Source organism: Cardiocondyla obscurior, linkage group LG02 (assembly GCF_019399895.1).
Source record: "Cardiocondyla obscurior isolate alpha-2009 linkage group LG02, Cobs3.1, whole genome shotgun sequence".
Lineage (NCBI taxonomy): Eukaryota > Metazoa > Arthropoda > Insecta > Hymenoptera > Formicidae > Cardiocondyla > Cardiocondyla obscurior.
Window position 1 is genome coordinate 10,844,283 of NC_091865.1, and position 22,066 is coordinate 10,866,348.

General features: G+C 41.6%; 1 protein-coding gene and 1 long non-coding RNA gene across 3 annotated transcripts in view; one reads left to right on the plus strand and one right to left on the minus strand.

The window, feature by feature from the left end:
• LOC139113145 (Krueppel-like factor 3) overlaps positions 1 to 22,066 on the plus strand; it is a 248,051-nt gene that overhangs the window by 157,025 nt on the left and 68,960 nt on the right. The gene's annotated exons all lie outside the window — the stretch shown is intronic.
• LOC139113147 (uncharacterized) overlaps positions 9,603 to 22,066 on the minus strand; it is a 62,575-nt gene continuing 50,111 nt past the window's right edge. The window contains exons 3-4 of one of the 2 annotated variants that reach the window (XR_011547639.1): positions 19,947 to 20,928; positions 9,603 to 19,687 (exon numbers count right to left, since the gene is read on the minus strand). This is a non-coding gene — a long non-coding RNA (uncharacterized lncRNA). Of the gene's footprint in view, positions 20,929 to 22,066 lie in introns of both variants that reach the window. The other variant, XR_011547637.1, reaches the window with a different exon arrangement.

Consider the following 22,066-nt stretch of genomic DNA (forward strand, 5'->3'; position numbering starts at 1 on the left):
TTGGTATATCCTGTTCGGATTTATTTTCAGAGGAGCTAGAAATTTACACGGAGTAATGAGACACCTGACGCTTCTCGTTTCCTGTCAGACATATCGCGGAGAAAGCTACTAATCGTTAATATCTTACAGCAAAAATAATTGATGAATTTGTTGGCGTAAATCGGACTCGCATATGGCAATAAGTTTCTCCGTATCCGTGTTATTAATATTTGCCGGACGATTCGTGCCATAAATTGGTGCTATCTTAATTTTTTGTCAATTTTTTACAACTTTTTTTCATGTAAAATAAAATACTATTTTGGTCCGTGACCATATATTATTAATAAATAGTTATTACTAAAATAAAGAAGGGCTATTAGAAACGATTGTTAAATATTCCTACAGTAAGGTACCGTAAGAGTAACACAGACTTCAACAATCTTTTTAAACGTTATTTTTTTTTTTTTTTTATCGACGCAACTGCCCTGCATAAATTACTGTAACGTCGCTTGTATTACGAGGAAACCCTAACCGATCCCACGCGAAAGAGAGACGCTGACGGCTACCTGTCGTTCGCAGTGTACCTTGCGGAGCGGATCTAGACGGTCAATGCGGCCGTGCACCGAAGACCTGAGGGCGAAGTCGCGGCGCGTCGTGCAGCAGCCGTGTACCGAAGCCGGTCGGGTCCGATCGCTGATATCTCAAATAGACACGTTAACGTAGGCTCTCTCTGCTATGAGCCTAAGGGCGTCCATGAAGATCGGCCGACGGTTCTCTGGTACCTTGTAGTAAGCCATGTCCGGGGCCCTCTTTCGTCTCTTCTCTTTCTCTCGTTTCCTTACTGTCTACGTTGCTCCTGGACCCGCCGTGGCGCACCTCGCCGGTGGTTGTGTGCTTGCAGCACGGCTCTGCTGCAAGCCGACCTACCGTTATCCGGTTAACGAGCTACCACCGCTATATACACCGGCCGCTCCGGCCAGGCATTGCGCATGCACGAAATGTATACGTGGGAACCGGAATTGGTGAGCGGTAGAGTAAGTGAGCCTAGGGACCCTGAGGAGAGCCGCGTATCCTCCCGCCGCTGAGAAAGGACGAAGGTCTCTCTCGCCGATCGCGACGGCGGCTCCACTACTACCCGCAGATTGCGAAAGGTAGCTGATTCACCGCGCGGGTCATTAGATCACCACGCGGACCACCCTGCCGCGACTGGTCATCGATCAGCCCTTTACTTTATTGTTCACCCCGTGGATGTTAATAAATTCACGAGTATTGAAATTTGCAACGACCGGTGATTTTTATTTATCATCGATTACATTTGTTTTACGAAATTCGTCATTACGTTGTATACAATTTTTTTTTTTAAGAATAAATCTCAAATATTAAAAAAAAAGAATTTAAATCTAGAATGATTTATCTGACGTTGATGATCGAAAACACGTTTCGTCTGGGAACGCAACGAGCGGCCAAATTTTTGCACATCTCGATTATCATATTGAGATTTGTTATCTCACGCAAAAACACAAGAGCTCCTCTCGGATTGCAAGGTTCGTAAGCTTATCAACGATGGCAACATCGTACGATTATAACGTGGACCTCGTGGCAAATGAGATATAAACGTGGGAACTGGACTTGGTAATGGACAGAGCGATCAAGGCTTCAAAGAAAAGTGCAATATCGAGTTGATTGAGAAAGAACGTCTCTCGCTCGCGTTATAGATTAGTTTTAATGAAGCTATTAATGCGCGGACCTGTACGTTTCGTCGTGGAGATTGGAACTGAAATAATCTCTTACAATAATTCATTGTTCTTTATTTCTCACGCCTGTTATTTATTGCTATTATCATTTTTTGTTTCAGGTAAGTTTCCAGACAATAATTACGCTGTTCCGATTGCGCGCGGTAAGTTATATATGAACTTCAGTGTTCTTTCGTTCCACAAGGGAGGCTCCCTTTCATATTTAAAAATAATCTCTCCACCCCGGCATTTAAAAAAACAAAACGAATAACGTTCTCAGAAGATTTAATAGCGCGTAAAATAATTTTAATTGTTTTAACGTGTACGATAATTATATTTTCGCGATATATTAATCGTGTGTTAAACGGCGTAAAAAAATAAAATAAAATAAAAAATATATTAACGATTGAGGAAGCAGGTACTATAATAATTTACAAAGAATTTCACGTGAGAATGTCAAGACTTTTCACTGAAAATGTGGCTGCATAGAAGACGCAATTTCCATTATCACTCATTACGTTTCGACCTTCTCCGTACGCCGAACGCCGATGGCCTCGTCGAATCGGCCGGGACCGATCGGGGAAAATCATTGTTGAACAACCGGGCGGAAACGTTGCAATTACCGAGGGGCAGCATTGGGATGATTACACCTTGTGTTCAGCGATGTATCAACGAATTACATGCCACGCGTGTTTGTTTGTCGAACACGCGAACATTAATCCAGTAATCAGGTGTCTTTCTTATTCAATTTCTCAATTCTCCGCATCCGTTTTTTGTTCAACGCGAAACTTTAAGCGGAAACGTGGAAATCTCGCGATATGTCTGCCAGAGTATTGTAACAAATTTAATTTTGCGTTTAATCTTTTTTTTCTTTTTTTTTTTTTTTAAATTAAATATATCGTTATTGTGTAATAATATATTTTACATAATTACTTCGAAGTCGTGTATCACGATGTATTTTAATGATATTCAATTCCAAAGTTATTACGCATTGCTCGCAGTTAATCGGATCGTTGAATGTTCTTTGTGTAAACGTAGTCGGGATGGTTTTCTTGTGTCTGCGATTTAACGATAATGCAACGCTCGAGTCATCATCGCACGGAGGAGCGACGCCGCGCATCACGCGATCCCGTTAACGTCATAATAATTCACGTCGACAAAGAGTCGTTCGACGTTTTTACGGTGACGTAGAAGAAATTGTAAGATATTCCTCGGTTGTCTCCGCGAGACGCGTCTTGTAACCGATCATCGCTCGCGTACGCGAGTCTATCTCTCGTCGATCGAATCGGCGTGATAGATCGCCTCGTGAATCGCCGGGGCTCGTTGTTCTCTACCGGTGCAACCTGCTTACGTGAGACGACATGTCTAATATTATTTTCCTATTTATAATACCGGTCGCGCGCTGTCGCGATTAGTATCTTCGTTCCTCGATGTTTCTGCCCTGCGGAGAGCGAGATGATAACCATCGAATACCCGCGACTCAAGATGTTTCACTTAACGATATTCCCGCAATGGAAGTTCTTTTCGGTTAAACGACGCGGAAGGTGCATTTCGTTGAAAGAAAATAATATAATTTTGTAAAAATATTTTTATAGAAATAATTATATATTTCTTTTATAAAATTAATTTAAAACGGGACAAAAATTAAAATTATTAACTCGAGTAATTACTAGAAAATTACTTAACTTCTTTTTATCGTTTATTTTCGACGTGTTAAAAGTCGCGCGGTAAATTTACAGCAACGTACAACGCAGCCTGCAACCTTTGGCCTCTCCTTCTCGTGCATAAACATTAATACATTGTGTATTTTGCGTAGTCATGTTGCGCGATAATTGCGGATATGTCCTGCGAGCCAGTGCCCCGAGGATGACATACATAGTTGTGTCTTTTCCTTTGCATATGTTTAAAGAAGCCACTCTATTCGAAAATTTTTCGCGTCTAATCGACAATTAGCTTTTCCACTGACAAAATCGTACGTAGAACTGTTCTTTCGCTTCGTCAATTATCATAAAGATAAAATTATCACCTAGCAAGATTATTGAGTCTCTGATTTATTAATATCTATTTCATTTAATTACATTCGTGTCCTACAAAACAATAAAGTCTAAGAATCTATGTCTTCCAGTGAAAGAAAAAAAAAAAAGGGAAAAGGAACATTGGTTTCGTTTCGTTTAGAAACATGGATTACTAGGATCGATTCTACGATCGTTACCGTAATCTCTACTGAGGTACAACCTGATGGTAATGTTTCTTACCGAAGATCTACGATCAACAAATGAATAACAAGCGCAGGAGGAACACGAAAAGTAAACGCGGTGAGAAAACGAGGCAGATTCTCGCGTACCATAGGTATCGATGGAGGCGCGATCGTGGAGAGCGATCGGCGATATAATCCTTCGCTGGTTAGGACCATATTCGCGCCAGCGAAATAACGGTCAGGATCAACTTACTCTCCTTTCCTCGGACGCGGGATTCGAGGGTTTGATTCCGCGATACTGACAAACCTATTCGAATGCCTTATAGCGAGTGGAACAAATGGCAATATATTGCGGCGGTTAAGAGAGGATCTCTTCGTCAGGTTCCCATAGAAATGCGAGGGGCAGCGCGAGAGAACGGGACGGAGTTGCGAGACGCAGAGGAGGAGGCTGCAACGCGAGCAGAAGCGGAATCTTCGGACCAGGTTGCAACATGCTCTCCCACGCGGTGGTGGCTTGTACGACCGCGGTTCCGCTACGGCTTCAACAGCGAATCGACATCTCCGGAGATGCCGATATGCCCGTGGTACGAGCACGGTGCTACAATTATCAGTTATCGGCATTCGGACGACTCTAACACGTCGGCACGTCGGTGATACCGATCCGAAACCGCGCTCCAGAGAATCGCCCCACGTTTATCAGTTTACCAGTTCGGCGGTCTTTCTTATTTCACACGTTCTTATTTTTATATTTAAAATTGTCATTAGATATTTTTCTCGCTATTTTCCATCGGTTTAGAAATATTTTAAAAAAATGGTAGCACGCGCTGGCTCCTTGAAATCGACGTTCAAACGCGCGAAATATATATGGCATCGATTTCGAGACGTGACGTTATCCTCCGCGAGAATCAAACGCTTGTTTATCAAAATCGGAAAACGCGGCCCAGCTCGATGTACGTTTTGCCCGTGTTGTCTGCACGTATCGGCGCGGCATAGACGGCTAACGGGGATTTATGGTGCCCAGATGGTACGGCTACTGAAGTAGCTGTTCGTAGGGAAGCCTCCGGGCGATCGGTCGCGAGCTGTGAGCGAAGGGTTGAGGTAGGCGCGCGGCGGAGATGCTGAGAAAGAGAGGCGAGAGAGAGAAAGAGAGAGACAGAGCGAGTGTATGCACGAAGATGTTATCTATCCGCTGGGGCGGAACATCGAGGGTGGTGGCTCGCAGCGCGGTAGTTTATACTTACTCGCACTTACTTTACTAGCTGCTAGCCGTACGAGATACCGCGATAACATCTGACGTATGGGGGTCGGCCGCGTTATAAAGACGTGACGATGCGCGATAACGAGGCATAAGGAACGACGGATTATTAATTTCGCGTCGCCGGCTGTTCTACGCGTTTGCGTTGACGACGCGTCTGCTGTGTCCGCTATTTTCCGTCGTGCGGTACTTGTGGCACGTTGCGTTCGCATCGTGACTTGTAAAAGCTGTCGGCCGTCGCAAATGGGAAAATCGCTTGCCACTATGATAAAAGAAATTTCAGTATGGAAATCGTGCACGCGTTTGATAACGGGGAAGATGGCACTTAATGAAACTTTAAGGAATAATATTAAAAGCACGTAGAAGATAAGAAAGATTTAAAGTGATACATATTTTATGAAAAATAAAGTTTTTTTTTTTTTAATCCGAGGATTACTAATTAGAAAAATATGCGCTTGTCGTTAAAATCGTTAAAAACTTTGGTGGTTCTCACAGAATAAACTGAATATTTCCTACGAAATTATGCAAATCGTTACGGTACGGGGAGTTTCATTATTCCGTGGCCGTTTAACGCGATATTGACGTTTACAAAACGTTCCGCGGCAAAAAGTCTCCATTATTCCTCTCTAAGATAAATTATGAAATTGAGTAAGAGCACGCTGACGGCGTTAAAAGTGGAGCACGCGAACGAGAACAAGGTGTTGTCCGTGTACGCGACATAGCGAATAAATCTCGCCGGTTTCTGTCACCGTCGGCGCACAATAGCGAGGGAATAGAGTCGCACAATCGCGGCTTTCCCATACAATCCGGCTCATCGAGTCACCCGCTAGTTACCCAACCATATTGCCACCACCGGCCCGCTCGCCATAAACATCGATTTCGATCGGTTGTCGTAACGGGCGGCACGTCGGGCTCCGTGACAAATCGCAAAGTGCATCTAAACTACTCGCTGCAAATCGGTGCATATTCACATATGCCGTGCCATATTGCGGACGTCGCGGACAGATTCGACCGCGCCGTTGTTCCATATACTCGAGAAAGCAGGTATTTGTGTCGTTTCGAAGTGTCCCGCATATATGTAAATGCAATTTAGTATTAAAGTAGTAGCCGCGATGTTATGAAAAAAAAGTGACGTAATTTAGAAACAATTCAATGCTCCGATCGTCGCATTTCCGAAATTTTTTATATCGCGCGTCACATTCCAGAACTGCGAGTGAATAGTATCGAGGACAATTTATTGCTGTTCGTAATAAAAAATCGGTGGTAAAAAGTAGATAATAGAAAGAGCGTAGTAAGTAATTTTTTTTTTGCGCTTTTGTGTTTAATAATTCCACGTAAACGTGCGATATGTTCGAGAGCACGAGGTTCTCGATTAAAAAGTACGCTGGAAATATTCGAAGGCGTTTGTAGTAACGAGCTGATAAAAATCGTACACGCGCCCCGTTCTTTCGATTTCCGCAAACTCTAGCCCGCCTGCTATACGATTCCTGAGCACCGCACCAGAACGCAGTTTAGTCTTTCGGAGACAACAGAATGCGCGAGGGTTGACAGCGCAAAAATAATGAATTATGCGTCGTTGGTCTCGCGATACGTTCGCCGGTGCCGCACATTGCACGCGCTGCACCTCTCGATTAATCCGTCGGTGCTTCCATTCTCTTTCTTGTCGATTCTCAACCCACAACGGGCGCTTGATAGATCTACGTCGTGCTGGCTAACGTTTGAGTTATGCACTGATTCGCTCGCGGATGAAATAAGAACCGTCAAGCCTGGCATTGGTAACGACACGGAAATTAAGAAGTATAATGGACAGTAATTTATGTACGAAGATCGGCATTGACAAATTTAAATTACGAGCGATTCGCAAGTATTTTTGTATCAGCTGCTACAGTAATTCAATTATTACTTTAATTTGCGGTCTAATACTTGATTTCTTTTTTTTTTCTTAATAAAAAAAAATATTTAGAATAACTTTCATGCAAAGTGACAGTCCAAAATGTTAAAGTATCGTAAACGTTTTACGTGACGCTGCATAAAAAGATGGTTGGACTGCTCTCGTTCGTACCTAAACGCCGGGCTTCTCTTCGAGATTGAAACACAAATCATACGTCACGACCAGACCGATTTCCACGAACGTTCCCGGCTTTCTCGAGACGCGATGGGCTCGTGTGCTAGATAGGGGGAAAGAACGACAAAGGGGAAAAACCCGGAAAATGTAGGCGAGTCAATCACGAGATTGCATACCGGTGCGTCGCGCAGGCGGCGTCTACTTTTTCATCTTCCCGAGATCAGAGAGCGCTGGCACTCCTGTTTACGAGAAGTCGCGCACGGCACTCGCGCACATATGTCGTATCGCGTCGCTTATGTATTAGAAAAAAAAAAAAAATTAAAGCAAATTGCGCGGTGCACATCGTACAATAACACGCCTCGTGACGATGAAACGCGGCGTTCTAAATGTTAATACGACGGAGACTATCGAGCGCCGAGCCCTTACCAAGCATTCATAAATAAATATCAATGAATCTGCTCCTTTTTCTATTAATATAACGACGAGTCAATATTAAAAATTAATCTCAGTGCTTTAAACAATTTTTCTTTTTACGTCGTAAAAAATATGTTGTTGAAATATTTCGATGATATCTTGAAATAAAATTTCGCTGACAAAAAAATCACTTGGAAAGTTCAAGTTAATTAAAAATTATTAATCGATCCGCCACCGTTCGATCACGTAAGCTGAAATTCATGAGCCGTCCTGCGTTTTGCTTTTATTAAAATGGAACCGATAACATCGGTGCATCGGTATTTAATTCTCTTTTCTCCGCGGGGCTGCAGCGCGCGCGTCGGAGAATTATTTGAAAGGTACCGTTCGGGCAGACAGGTATGCGCGGCGTACGCGCGCCCTTTCTTTTCCGCACGCGTGCATTCCGGCCGTGCCGCGATCGATTTATTAATTTATTTATTCTCAGCACGAACTCCGCCGTTGGTGAGGCGAGCAACTTTTTTTTTAATTTTTTTCCAGGCTTCCCGCGGATACGCAGGTACGACCGAGTAGAACAATTGCGAAAGAAAAGCGAATTCCTGAAAGGCGCCTTATGAAGCCGCATAATGTTGCGTGTCAATAAACAAGCCCGATCGCGTCAGAAAAATATTCGGAGAATACGAGATAGGCGACGTATCATATTTTACTTATACGTTCCGTCCTTATGCGGATCGATACGATTTAATCGGAAAAATTGATAAGAGATACAGAGGATTTTTTTTTTTTTTAATCATGCGCGTTTGTTATTATTTCTAAGTAACAGACACGTGTTACTTTGTCTGGAAGGCCGTAAAATATCAGAAGCTTTCATCTTGTTGTTTCATTAATGTAAAATGTTTGATCGAGCAAGGAGGCAGGGTTTTAAAATAAATTCTCGCAACAGGCAGGACCCACGACGCGTACGCTAATGTACAAACTTGGGGGACGTCAGGGAAGTCCGGCGCAAGAGAGCCTCTTTCGAAGCTCCGCCGTCAAACGCGAAACGGGAAGATTAGTTTTCTTTCTGGTACCCGATGGCCCGTAGTGGTACTTAATCCACGCACGTGTGTAACCCGTAAACGAGCGTGACGCATTCACCTTGACCCCGACGTAAGATATTATACCTACCTACCTATGGCCGGTCGAGGGGATCGCGCGAAACGAAGCTTTGATTTATACGAAAGTCCTGGTGGTGGCCGGCGAGGATGCTGTTGCGAAGGTACCGCCGCATCTGGCGGAGAAGGCCTCCCGTAAAAAACGTCGACGTCGGTATCGGTGTGCGTACGAGCGAACGACTGACACGCGTGCACGTATGCGTGCGCGTACACGTAATCAGGCACCCGACGCGGAGTCTACCTGTTCCCGTCCTGACGCCGCGGGCTCGTTGGCGCGATGTTTGTTCTATCCGTACGCGCGTCCCGCGCATCCCTCGTTTCCCACTTCCGAAGGGAGGACGCGCCTGAAATCATCCCGTCGCGCCGTTTTCCCCCTCAAGCGCTATTTTTTCTTCCTTTTCTTTCTTTTATCTTTTTTTTATTTTTTTTTTTAATTTTTTTTTATTCCCTATTCCTTTCTCCTCTTTTCTTTCGTCGTGCAGGACGTCTCGCGGCTGTGCGGCATTCGCGCTGACATGCAAATACGCCGCGGCGCACAGCACCTGGAGTGGATAATGACGCGTGCATAGACGCTGTCAGTCCGGCTGCCCATCGTTTTCCGTTCGTTTAGTCACGGCTCGTCGGCGCGAAACTATTTTCAACTGTCGCCGCCGCGCCGCCGAGGCAGACGAGTCAGGTTGGTGTTAGAGGCCGGCACGATAAGAAAGAAAAAAAAGAAAAGAAAAAAAAAAAATTTGCGGTAATTTTGTCCTGACGCGCGCGAATCTCTCTCGGATGAACGCGCATGTACTTACTTCGCGCAAGAAAAGTACCCGGAATTTGCGCTAAATTCGCTCGTGCCTGCTTAATCATGCATGCGAAAGGGGGGGTCCCTAAGTTTTTTAAGATGAGACGGAAGTGAAAAACGAGATCGTCGAGAGAAAGGGCAGGGTGTGTTAATAGCGACTGCGTCGTTGAAGATTAATACATAATTGTCTCGGCGTGATTTGATTTCGCGTTTTCTATGTCACCGTTTAGTGTCGTACGTCAATACGCGCGGATATTTCTTCTGTTCTCTCCTCAAGATTCATGTTTTATGAATCGTGTGTCGATGGGGCATTTCGTTCTCCGAAGCTATTCAATGTTACAGATACGGACAAGTTGTTAGGACGACAACGTCCATCTGTCGACGTAGTAAATTCATCGAGGTGTCATTGATTATTGGTAGACGTGTTAGAAATGTGAGACGTGATTGTAGAATTAAGTATCACGGCCGATTTATTCGCAAAAGAGAAAAAAAAAAGCTGGCTTTCTTTCGCAACTTGCCTTGAACGATTACACGTTTAATTCAAACAACTAATACGCTACAAGTGCCCACGGAAACTAAACACGTAGTACTTATAAAAGTTTAGTAATTAATCGTACGTTTCAGTGCCTAAATATAATGTATGTGATACTTGATACGTTATGATCCGACTGGAAAGTAGGAATGTAAGCAATCGTTGCTTACACGCGTTCGTATTTCGCTGTAATTGCGTATTGTGCGGCGATTGACACGAACACACGCGACGTTTTAATATCACGGTCTACATTATAGCACGGTAAATACGAACCATAGTATTTCCTTATCGATAAATCGGTAGCTAATCATCATCAATCACTATCGGCGGCGTGTGTGTGCGCGGTACGAGCGTGGGTCCACGTTGACGGACACGCATATAGCGTCAAGTCAAATAGAAGCCAGCGTCATTTACGATCTTGCCATTTACGTGAAAATCGTTTACTTTAATAGAATGAATAATTACACGAAGTCTATAATTATTAACATTATATTTGTCGAGCCGTGTACGTATTCGTAATACGGCTTTGTCTTTAGAATGACGCGAGTTATTCTCAGGCGCAATAAACTAACGATTTCTCGAGGCGTAGACGCGCTCGGACGGTATATGAATATTCCTTTCGGCGACAAGTTTCTTTCGACGGGCGCGTCCATCCGCGCCGTTCGTCTTCGTCATCAGACCCCGAAGACCTGCCGCTGCAGTGTATCCTGACGACCGCTGCCGCGTCCCGTCATTAACCGTACGTGCTACCGGCATACCGGTTTTTCCGTGCGACCTTCCGCGTCTGTCCCTACCTTTTCTATCACCCGAATCCTTTAACGTATTCCTTGTCTAGCTACCATTGGTGAACAAGAATTTTGTCTTTCTACGCTTAAATGTCTTTTAAGACATACCGCGCCGGCTTGTCCAACTTCGCAGATGGATGGACGTTGCTTGTAAATTAGAAACGAACTTCACGATTGCGTACACATAGACTGAAGAATCGGAAGAGACGACACGTTACGATCTCAATTAATATTATTCACGAAGCACGGTTGATAATGGATGGAAAGTGCATAAAATTTACTTCGTAAAATCTCAATTATTTACGTATGTATAAAAAAATGCGAAGGTATATGTTAGATTTTTTAATCGCGTAGGTATTCGCCGTCTGTCGGTGAAATCGGGGATTCTTGGACGTTTCGCGTTGCAAACCTGACAGTTTATGTGATATTATTTACGGTTAGAGAGTTTTCGCATTCGGATGAACTTTAATCGATACCGCGATGTGCACGAGTTATCGTGCCTGCAGATAGAGAGGTATCGGCAGGCGTCGCGACTGAGAATCGATAGAGTTTCGCAGGTAGATATAAGGATCCTCGCGGCGGCTCCCATCGGTGGTCTCTAATTGCTGAGACCTGTGAATTAGCATCGGCAATAAACTCAGCCAGTCACGGCTGCGTCGACAGTCGGACGTAAAGGTGACTGTAAAGGTTCATTAGTCACTGAGACTGTGTAACCCAGGTATATGTTCCTACTCCCCGGGTACTACCAGCTAGCTATTCGTTCCCGTGTCACGTGAAGGATATACACGCCTTCCCGTTCGGCGCACTACCGATTTGTTCGTTCTCTTTGCGAGAATCGCGATCCTCCGGGGGATAATCAAGAGCAGACTCCTTTATGGCCTCCGTTGCCGATTGCTCCGCGCCTTCATTTTTCTCTCGAAAGAATTCAATTCAGCGTGGTAATTATTTTTTTTTTTTTAATTCGTTTGATATGCAAATGTTTTATTTTTTATTTTTTATATATTGTTTATTTGGTGGAATTTTTATCTCGACTTACTTAGAGACTTCGTTTGATGAAAGTTTTGTAATTAGGAGTGCTTTTATTATTTTATAATTTCTAAATTTTTGAAATTAATTATCTTTAAAATGCTTTGCCGAGTATAATTTACAAATGCAATGTATATTGATTTTATTGATATATATCTCACTGTCTGCAGTTTTCAATGCATAGTTTAAAGGAGGATGTTCGAATATAGCGACGCTAAAAGTAGTCACGCGCAATCGTCAGATTGTCTACTTTGTCAGACTGCTGCCATCGTCTCGTTCGTTACGGTTACTATTGGAAGATCTATCGCGCTCATCACGACCTGGACGTTATTGCATCCGACGTTGCTCCTTAAGTGCACGCATCTTCAATACACGCACATCCTGAGACCTAGCAACTCGACACGCCTCCGCGCAAAAAGCTGCCCCGCTTGTCACCGACGTGATACGTTAGGAGCGAATCCTCGTTAAGTTACTAATTTGATTTCGCCTATTTTTTTTCATAAAGAAATTAAAGCCCGTTAATCTCTAACATATTCATTCTTCGAAGCCGTCATTAAAGTAACAAAACCAGCAAAACTATCGGTACATAGGAATGTAACGCTAAGTGACGTATATTAAATAGAGATCAAATTGTTTTACAATCTGATCGGCCATTCTCAGAATGGCGTAGCTAAGGGAGCTGCGTCGCTCTGGACGACGGAAAAATATTCGAAACGGCACTCGGTAGTTTCGCCACGTTGGAAAACTCGATCGAGATTTCTCCGGTTTGTCCACGCGCGCTCACGTACAGGAACGCACGCACGCACGCACGAATCCGCGAGAGTCGCGAGGTAACGTGCGCAACCGCAATTTGTCACGTTAAGATATAAAGGGCCTCATTACGGTCATCCTTCACGTGTCACCGCGGCCGCGCTAATAAGACGTTATTAGTAGCGAAAGAGATCTTTTTCGTCGTCGTAGTCGATCGTGGGACGGTTATTATCGATGGCGCACAATTCCTCTCGACATTCCTCGACCCGATGCCGAAGACGACGTTGATGGATGCCGAGAAGCTCGCGTGAGCTCAAGGCGAAGCGGGCTCCACCGCTTTCCGTGTAATTACGAAAGATTCATTTCGCGAAAATCGTCCGGCTTGTCTAGAAAACGCGCCGATTGCGCGCGATAAATGCAGTAACTGTGTCCAATAAAGATCTATTTGGAAAGCGGAACGATACTTAAACCTGCATGTCTATCCGCATCACGTAACGTGTAGTCGCAAATTCCGTAATGCTGTTTTGAATACAGATTAATACCCGGTCCGACGTGTCGACGAGTTCGACGTCTCGGTAAAGTTAATTTTATAAAGTAGAAATTAATAAGACGGAACCTTTAACGTGCGGCTTATTTCTTACTTACGTTAGCATATTATTACCTCAAATATTTTTAGCGTGAAATAACACTATTAGAAATGTAAAACTATTTTTTTTTACATTTTAAATTTGTTACTTTGGTTAATATAATATTATACGTATCGCGATTTATGGTGAATTTATAAAAAGAGTGATAATAACGAGACAATTCGTTCGAACGGGCTTGAAAACACAACTTCGCTTAGGCTAGTCTCGGTCGGCGATAAATTCAAGCGCGATAAAAGATTAGCACCACAATGAAGAGCGCGATAATAAATCCCGGCTTTAATTATCGGCGGCAAACTTTTCCGCGTGTCTCGGCGACGCCGGTGATAAATATCTGTCCGGCGCTCTCTGTCGCAACCGCATCTCGCATCCGCGGCTCGTTAAGATCGCTCGCTCGCGCGCAGCAAGCGAGTGAGATTATCGAAAAAGAGACGTCGCAGCGCGCCGCCTCGTATCTTGATAATCTAATAGTCGATTTACCCTAATGACTTACCGCCGCATATTAAGTGCCAAGGCCATAAGTCTTTGCGCGCTACACACATGGCACGGCCGAGTCTCGCGTTTGAGCCCGAGATTCCGTGTGAAATCTCGTCAAGGAACTCTTACTGTCCTCCAGTCGTTTAAATTTTCACATGCTTTACCTAGAACTTTATCCCTCTCACATAGGTACTCGATAATGCCGACAAGGTGAACGTATTGCAAATAACATTTGCTGCATGTTTCATCTCTCGTAAACTAGTTACTACGTTTTTTAATCAAACGACGAAGTTTATCACGTAAAATATTTTACGATATAAATTATCATGTTAATATTTTCCAATTTTATTTTTACGTTAGAGAATAAAAATAAAATTATAACGGTATACCGTCTGTTTCGTACAATTTTTTATTCTAGAAGATCTCTCAAATTTTTTTTCTACTTCCGTTCGAATCTTAATTAAGACAGCTTGTACAAAAAAAAAAAGGGGGAAAAAAACTAAAAGAGCAATTATGACGGAATTGTTATGAAGCTACATGAAGCACGGAAATACGATGGGTAATGTGCATACTTCGTTGTAATAACCGTCATTATCGGTCATCACGCCGTAGTCGAATGTATTGGCCACGAAAATTGATATTGCGAGGTGCGCAATTTATGCTCGCACGATGAAAGTAAAATGAGCAGAGACACAAAAGAGAAAAAGAATAAAGTTAACCCCGAAAAGAGCAGATGACAAGCGACGCTGCGCACGATTCATAAATTATATTTATATTCGTTACATCCGGCATTGTTTCCTCTTCGTCGAAATTTTTTTCAATTTGATATTATCGTGGTAATAAAAACGGCAGGACATAGTCTTTTTCGCGATGGTTTAGCGAGCTAATTCTTAATTCTATTTCCTCGGTCTACTTTTATTTATTTTACAAGCATATTAAATTTAATTAATGATTATAAACGCAATTTTTCGGATCGCGGTTAATATAACACGCGTAGTTGCTTTCCATTAAATCGACACGTACAGAATATATAGCTTGTTCCAACCAGCCTGCTGTGGTAAATGGACGCAATTACCGATTTCTCGCTACCGTTAATACATCATAAAATATATAATATCGGGGCGAGTCGCGATCAAGCCTGGGGATATTACACTGCCCCGATCCCGGGAACTCTACGGACGTTGTGAGTTTGTGCATAGCGTGACGCGCATCTTGCACCTCGTGCAATAGTACAAATGTTACGTACTTACACAAGTTTGAAAATTAATATCATTTGCCGAACAAAACATTAATTGAATAGACAAACGTTACATATAATTGGATAATCAATAAACATTAAAATATCTCTTGTATAAGGCCGATTATTTCGGAAGAATCGTGAATGTACTGTTGGTTAATACAGTTAATAACAATTTTCGTAAATCGTTTGTGCTTTGTAACGCGATCGAATTCTAATAAACTGCTCGATTGATAAACGACGGCGCCACCAAAGTCGCGCGGGTTCTCGACTAATTACTAATTCCGGTACACGACAAAATGATTCAAATTACACCCGGCCCGTGTGGCCGTCATTAGCGACTAATTATCCTTCGATCACGCTGGTGCCTCGCGGCAGGATATACGGGAAAATTTACGTTGCGAGTTACCCTTGTCCTCCCGATAATTGCAGTGCGGCTGCGTCCCGCAGCTGCTTTCTCTGTACCGGTGTACGAGCTGCGTCGCCGCTCGTATAAATAATATATAAAGAAAAATTATACACCGCATTCCGCTCGGGTCAGGATACCTTCGTTGCTGATAATGCAATCAATCTGTAGATCAGTATAACGTTTTGATTTACGCCTGATTATTACGTCGCGTTATTATTTAGAAATCGTCCATAAATTATTCGAATCTATCTCAGTTCTCGTTCGGCGATTTTGATTCACAAAAATTAATTACATCGCACAAGTCGATTTATAAAGGAGGTGCGAAGTGCTGTCGAAGGTTTCCAGATGCGATGGGTGGTCTATATCGGTTCGTAATGTTCTGACGCAACATCGAACTGCCGTAAGCTAAACGCGCGCAAGAAGCTGTATACGATTATATTTTAGCCATTTCAATTGAGAAGCGCGCATTATGCAAGGCATCAAGAAGAAGGATGGCCTTCGCCATAACGCGAGTAAGATTGGCTTGAGCAAGATTCATAGAAGATTAATCCTCTACCGCCGTGCTTCTTTTTATCTCGTGCATCCAGAGGCTACGTAGAGGTAGCAAAAGAAAACAATACACAGAACCGGTTCGCTTTCTTCGACTAAAGTATAGGTGTACCTACTCGTATGCTACTAAACATCATATGCATCACATGCTACTTGGTTACCCATTTTCTCATTTATGCGAGATGTGTGTGCTTCATCACCTATTATCATTTCTGCTGCTAATAAATTCTCCGAGTTCAGCCTAGCAATTTTTCCGCAAAGAAAAAGAAAGAAAGAAAAAAAAAAAACAAGAAAAATTTGATCTAGAAGTTTAACCGACAAAGGACGCATTGAAACTATATTTAATAAATTGCGAGTATGAATAATTAAATTTCGTTATTTTATTAATATTTATAAGAATTTAATTTGAGATGCAATTGCCTAAAACGTGTCTGGAGTCAGAAGACTTGCGATAAATGATAGTTATTTTTGGCAGGTTGAAAGAGGGTGTCGCTTAAAGCGTTGATGAAAAGAAAAAAGACAGGATCGAGGAAGAAATGTCATTGAACAAGTGGATGAGCAGCATATAAGGTAGCGGCGCACATTGTAAATGTAAATGAACGTGATCGCCGTTCTGTAAGACCACGCGGTTGTCATCGAGAGAGCGCTCATTTACTGTCCTCCCCCCCCTTGTGCCCTACGCCCTTCTCCTGTTCCTCCACACTCCAATCTTTCAAGAGAAAACCCTACCTGTCACCCATCTCGAATAAATCTCTTTATACTTCGAGGAAAAGTAATTATTTTTCATTGACTTTATAATGTCAATTAAAAACGATATTTTTATTCGATTATAGGACGAGTAATATTTTCTTAAACTGAGCGGGCTGATTTTTAATTTTGAAGGTAACGATCGTTTAAATCTATTTCGAGTGGCGCCTACTTTATTTTCATTTATTTCACAATTTTTATTTATTTTAATATTTTGTATAATTATGTGCAATGTCGTAATAGAAAAAAAAAATTCCTTTCGTCTATTAATATTACCTAAAACATTCCTAAACTAATGTCGTAAATGTTCGAGGCTCGAAAAAATTTCTCGTTGATAAGCCAATTACTTAGGCGTGGCTGTTTGAATAAGTTGGACGATTAAGCCTTAATATCGGATGAGAAAGTCACCTGTCTAGAGAATTATTATAATCAAGACGTTGCGCATTCTCGATTAAATAAGGTGGAGCAATCCGTAGGAATCGTTAACAATGAGGCGCGAGGGATCCGAACTGTCGAGCTCGTAATTAATCCGACGTTTCAGAGTACGAGTTTGCGCGTCGTAATTGCGGCGGAGAACACGAGCTATCGTGCCCGCAAAGTTGCAATTTACTTATGATAATTGGAGAGTATTCGCGAGCGTATAATAAAATGTGCAACCGCCAAGCGTGAGAGATCGTTAGCGTAAGTGCGAGGCACATGTCTAATGCACGGCTTCGGAACGTTTATAAACCGCATTGTGTTGAAATCAGACTATCGGTATATTTTGACGAGTCGCTTTCACGGATGTAAAAATAGACGCGAAGGATTAATGTTCCGTACATTTATTCTGTTCACCTCCGCAATTGTTTATAATTCACGGAAAAAACGGATAAGTCCTTTCGATAAATTTTTTTTCGGGCCTGCCTAGTTTTTAATTAATAAAGTATACCTTGCCACGTCATTCTTGTCACGTGTTACGATTTTTTTTTTTTATCCCAGCGTACTTAACCGAATCGATCCTGCGTATCTACATAATTTTGATACAGTGAACATTAAAATGGCAGATTACAAATTGCGTTAGGAACCACCGGCCTATCTCGATGTGCAGATTCGTGCGCGAATAAACCGACTTTACGGCGTCCGAATCGCGCGCGTGCACGCGCGCGGCCGAAGGTATCGAAAGATTTCAGCTGAGAAGTTATGAGAGAAAACGCGACGTGAAACGAAACCGCCGATACACACGCGTACCATGTCTCCGTTGTACACAACGCCGGTAAGAGGTTCTGAAAACGTCCGATCACGATGCACGATAGCTCGATGCGTGCGGAACATTAAAAGCCGGTTTTACGGTTATTGCCCGACGCCGTGGACATCCTTTTTTTTCTCTCTCTATCTCTCTCTCCTTCTTTCTTGTCCCTTTGCGCAGCGAAGGCGCGACCGCGGGGGTCAGAATGTCACACGGTAGCGAAGCTGAACCCGCGAAACTATTAATTTATTGATTAAAGCTTTACTTTAACGCACCGTGACCTCCCTAAGACCGTATCTTTATAGTTATCTTACCTAGGCACGCATAGATGCGAGAGATATATAATAATGTATAATGCACGTGCCGGGAGACTCGTCTCGCACTTTTCAGAATTAAAATTGTGGAACGTCTCGGCGGACTTTTTTTTTTCTTTTGACTTCACGACGTCTCGCGCGGGAGTAGGAACATAATTATCCTCGGTTATTTTCTTCATTATCGCGCTCGCGTCGCTTGGTTTTGGTTACGTTCGATTCGTCGCACGAATATGAGCACTTCGAGATAGCGCAAGATGCAATCCTCTCTCATTTTCCGCCGCGGAAAAATCGCAAGTTTTTCACCTATTCGCGCGCGCAACCGTTAACGAGGCAAGATAATACTGCAAGGGATTTAATTTTATTGTCGTTCTTAAAAGCATACTCTCGGTCATTGATTTTATCCGCAGTTCAATTCGAAACTTGATACTCCCGGACGCACCTTCTTAGATTACTTCTAGATTACGTCTTTAAGCGGAGACACGATAATGCTGAATAACTCACGACATCTTTCCTTTCTCGCAAAGGTTTCAGAAAAAAAAAAAATTGGCACGCTTTTAACATTCTCTATTTAAAAAGGAGATGTAAAGATTTCATTGTCGTCGCTTTTCCGAGATGCAGATTATTAAGGCTCTCTTTCATTTAGTTTCGTTTAGTTTTAATTTGTGCCGCGAAACGCTGACGAATTTTAATAAATTATTTTTTATATATTTTTATTTAATTAACTTGGTTTTATCGTTTTATTATACGAGTTCAGACGGGGAAGATAATATCCTATTAAGAAGGAAGCTTTTCAGAAGCTACGACATTAATGCATAAAATCGCCGTTTCGAATACAATGCATAAGTATCGCAACTTGAAGACTATCATAAATGTGAAGTGTTAACCCACCCGAAATTAAACTGACAATTACTTAGATTGGAAACTAAGGATAATGTTCTAATTCTTCTATTAAAAAAAAAGATGTAGATTTTATTGCTGTGTCTTTTTCGTTTAATTTACTTCGCGAAAGTAAATGTCAGCTTAATATTGTATAATATTCTAAATTTGTAGTAATATTTTTTGGTTTAAATTAAAATTTTATTACGAGAATAAACGTATGTATTGCGATACGAGTTACGAGTTTAAAACGATATTTTTTTACGCATCGAAAAGTACTTGACTTCGCCGCAAGTCGTGAAAGACGGTTCCGTTTTTTTATTTTCCAACTACACTACTTTTCAATGCCCACTACTACTACTGTAGGCAACGAATTTACGAGTTGCATTGTTATTAATTATTATAATTCAACATATATTACAAAATTTATTTTTTTCGCAAATTTGTTGCCTTGGTAAAAAAAATTTTACTCACATTCGATGCGACGCGGGCAGAGTTCAGCTACAAACGGCAGGACGGACGATGGGATGATGTTCTGTAACAGAAAAATAAAAAAACAAATGAAAAATATGCATAAAATAATTGTTATTGATTTAAAATATGATTTCTATACGCGATCTTTATTTATATTTGGAAAAAGATATTAAAATAATTAACTATTTTTCAAATATATTTTTGTAAAAAAAGAATTTTCAAAAATTTTTTATTTTTTTATTTTATAATTATTTCTCAAGTTACTATCTTGAATGGATCGAAAAACTATTACTTTTATACGAATGAAAAAAGACATTTACCCAAACGTTGCTCTGCCGATGCCCGATGTCCATCCAGGACCTGCTCCTCCTCTCAGAACTCAGATCCTTCCACTGGTCACTCGCGTCACTCCCGGAATTCGCGGATGCGCGGCCGGTTTGTGCAGTGAATTTATTCGCGCGACCCTGGCGGCACTACCGTGTTTAAAATTCATATAATAAATGTCGAACGCCCGATTACTATTTCGGTAATCGCGACGAACCCCGACCCTGGTTCGTTTACGTAATTATCGGCGGCGACGACACTTGGAATTCTCTTTCGAATTGTTATTTAAGTAAAACAATGAGTTTCACTTAGATAAAATTCTAGGAGACTTGGCTGTAACAAAACTGTATTAATTTGCACATTTATACATTTATACAACTGATATGAAGCCAACTACTTTACTACTTCTACTGGATATTATATTAAGTTGTCGAAAAAGTCATGAGCGTTTTAAAAATATTTTTTAAAAGTAATTTATAAAATATGCTATGACTTTCGACAACCCAATATCACTTATATAATACTATAATTTACGCGAATTACGCGAAGAACGCGATTTACGCGAAGTTCCCGGTTTACGCGATTAATTAGAAGTTGCTGATTTACGCGAATTCTTTTTTTAAATATTTTTAATTAATTTAAAAAGAAAGTTTGACTCACCGTAGCAGCGGAGTTATAGGTAAAGTTGATTCTGTAACAGAAAAAATATAACATTTTATTCTAGATGTGTTGAAAATAATTTGCAATATTAAAAAGAAACATTTATACGCGAATCTAATTAATTTATTAAATAAATAATTAAAAATAACGTTTTCTTTATTACTGAAACGAAAAAATTATCAATTTTGTGTAAAGAAAAAGCGATTCTTACCCTGAGGTTGCTCCGCTGATGCCCGATACCCTTCCTGGGTCTCCTCCTCCTCTCAGTTCGTCCAGAATGTTGGGTCTTCTTCGTTAGCTTCTCCTCCAGATTCTAATCTGAAACAGAAAAAGAGTCACTTGATTAATATCATATCTGAGATTCTTAATGATCGTTATACAGATTCTATTATATACTTTTGCATAACATTTTTATATTAGCGATCAAGATTACCAATTAGATCTCGTGTCCGGTAATAATTTAACGCTATTCGGTATTATATAGTAAAGTAAACGTGTGTCGGCGTCGAAAGGGAAGGAACGTGTCGATGTTAGAGAAGGCGCGTTTATAAAACAGCGTTTTTCCGCGGCACTTGCGGCTCCATAAGGTGGATCTAGTTTTTGTCCGATATACTCGCGAGGTGAGCTCGAATATGGCAAAGACCCACATTTTTGTCCGCTGTTCTGGGCAATTTCATTTGTGTACACGCCGGCGAACATTGTAAAAGGGATCGTGTGCATGGCGTGGCGCGCGATTTCAATCCAAATTGGTACAAGGCTGCGTGAACATTTTACTCACTCTCGGCCATGGTAAAAGTATCGAAGTCAAGTATCGTTTCACGTTTTGTACGCACCCAAGCTTCGATTCCTATTCATCTATTTTTCCGACGAGAGCGAAGAATTGTTACTAATTTTATTCTGTTTTTTTATATATATTTTTTTGAATAGAATATAATTTTTAATTAATGACATGTACAGCAAAAAAACTTTATAAAATATATTTTTTTTATATTCATGAACCAGATTAAAGATTAATTGTGAGATAATTATATAAACGCGAGTCTGATCTTAAACTCAGATTTTTTTTTTAATTTGGTGATTACTAAAAATAAGTATTACACTGTAATTTCGTAATTTCAAACGAACACGCGCTTATTTCTGTTTTCCGTTCTTTTCTGTAAAGTGCATCCGTATTACGCTCGATGTCTGCGCGGCGGCTGCACGTATCGCGCAACGTATAATCACGCGTGTTACCGGACGCGTTGCCATTAGCATAATTACGTCGCGGTAGTGCTGCATGATTATGCGTGTCATTGTAACGAGCTGGAAACTGGAGTGGCTTTTTCAAAGAACGCCGTATCTGCGAGATGCTGCAAAAGGCTCCGTCATTTACAAGTTTCTTTCGCGTCGCGGGCGATTATGTCATTACGCATAGTTTTGGTAATGATGATGTCATCTCGAGTATGACACGCGGGGT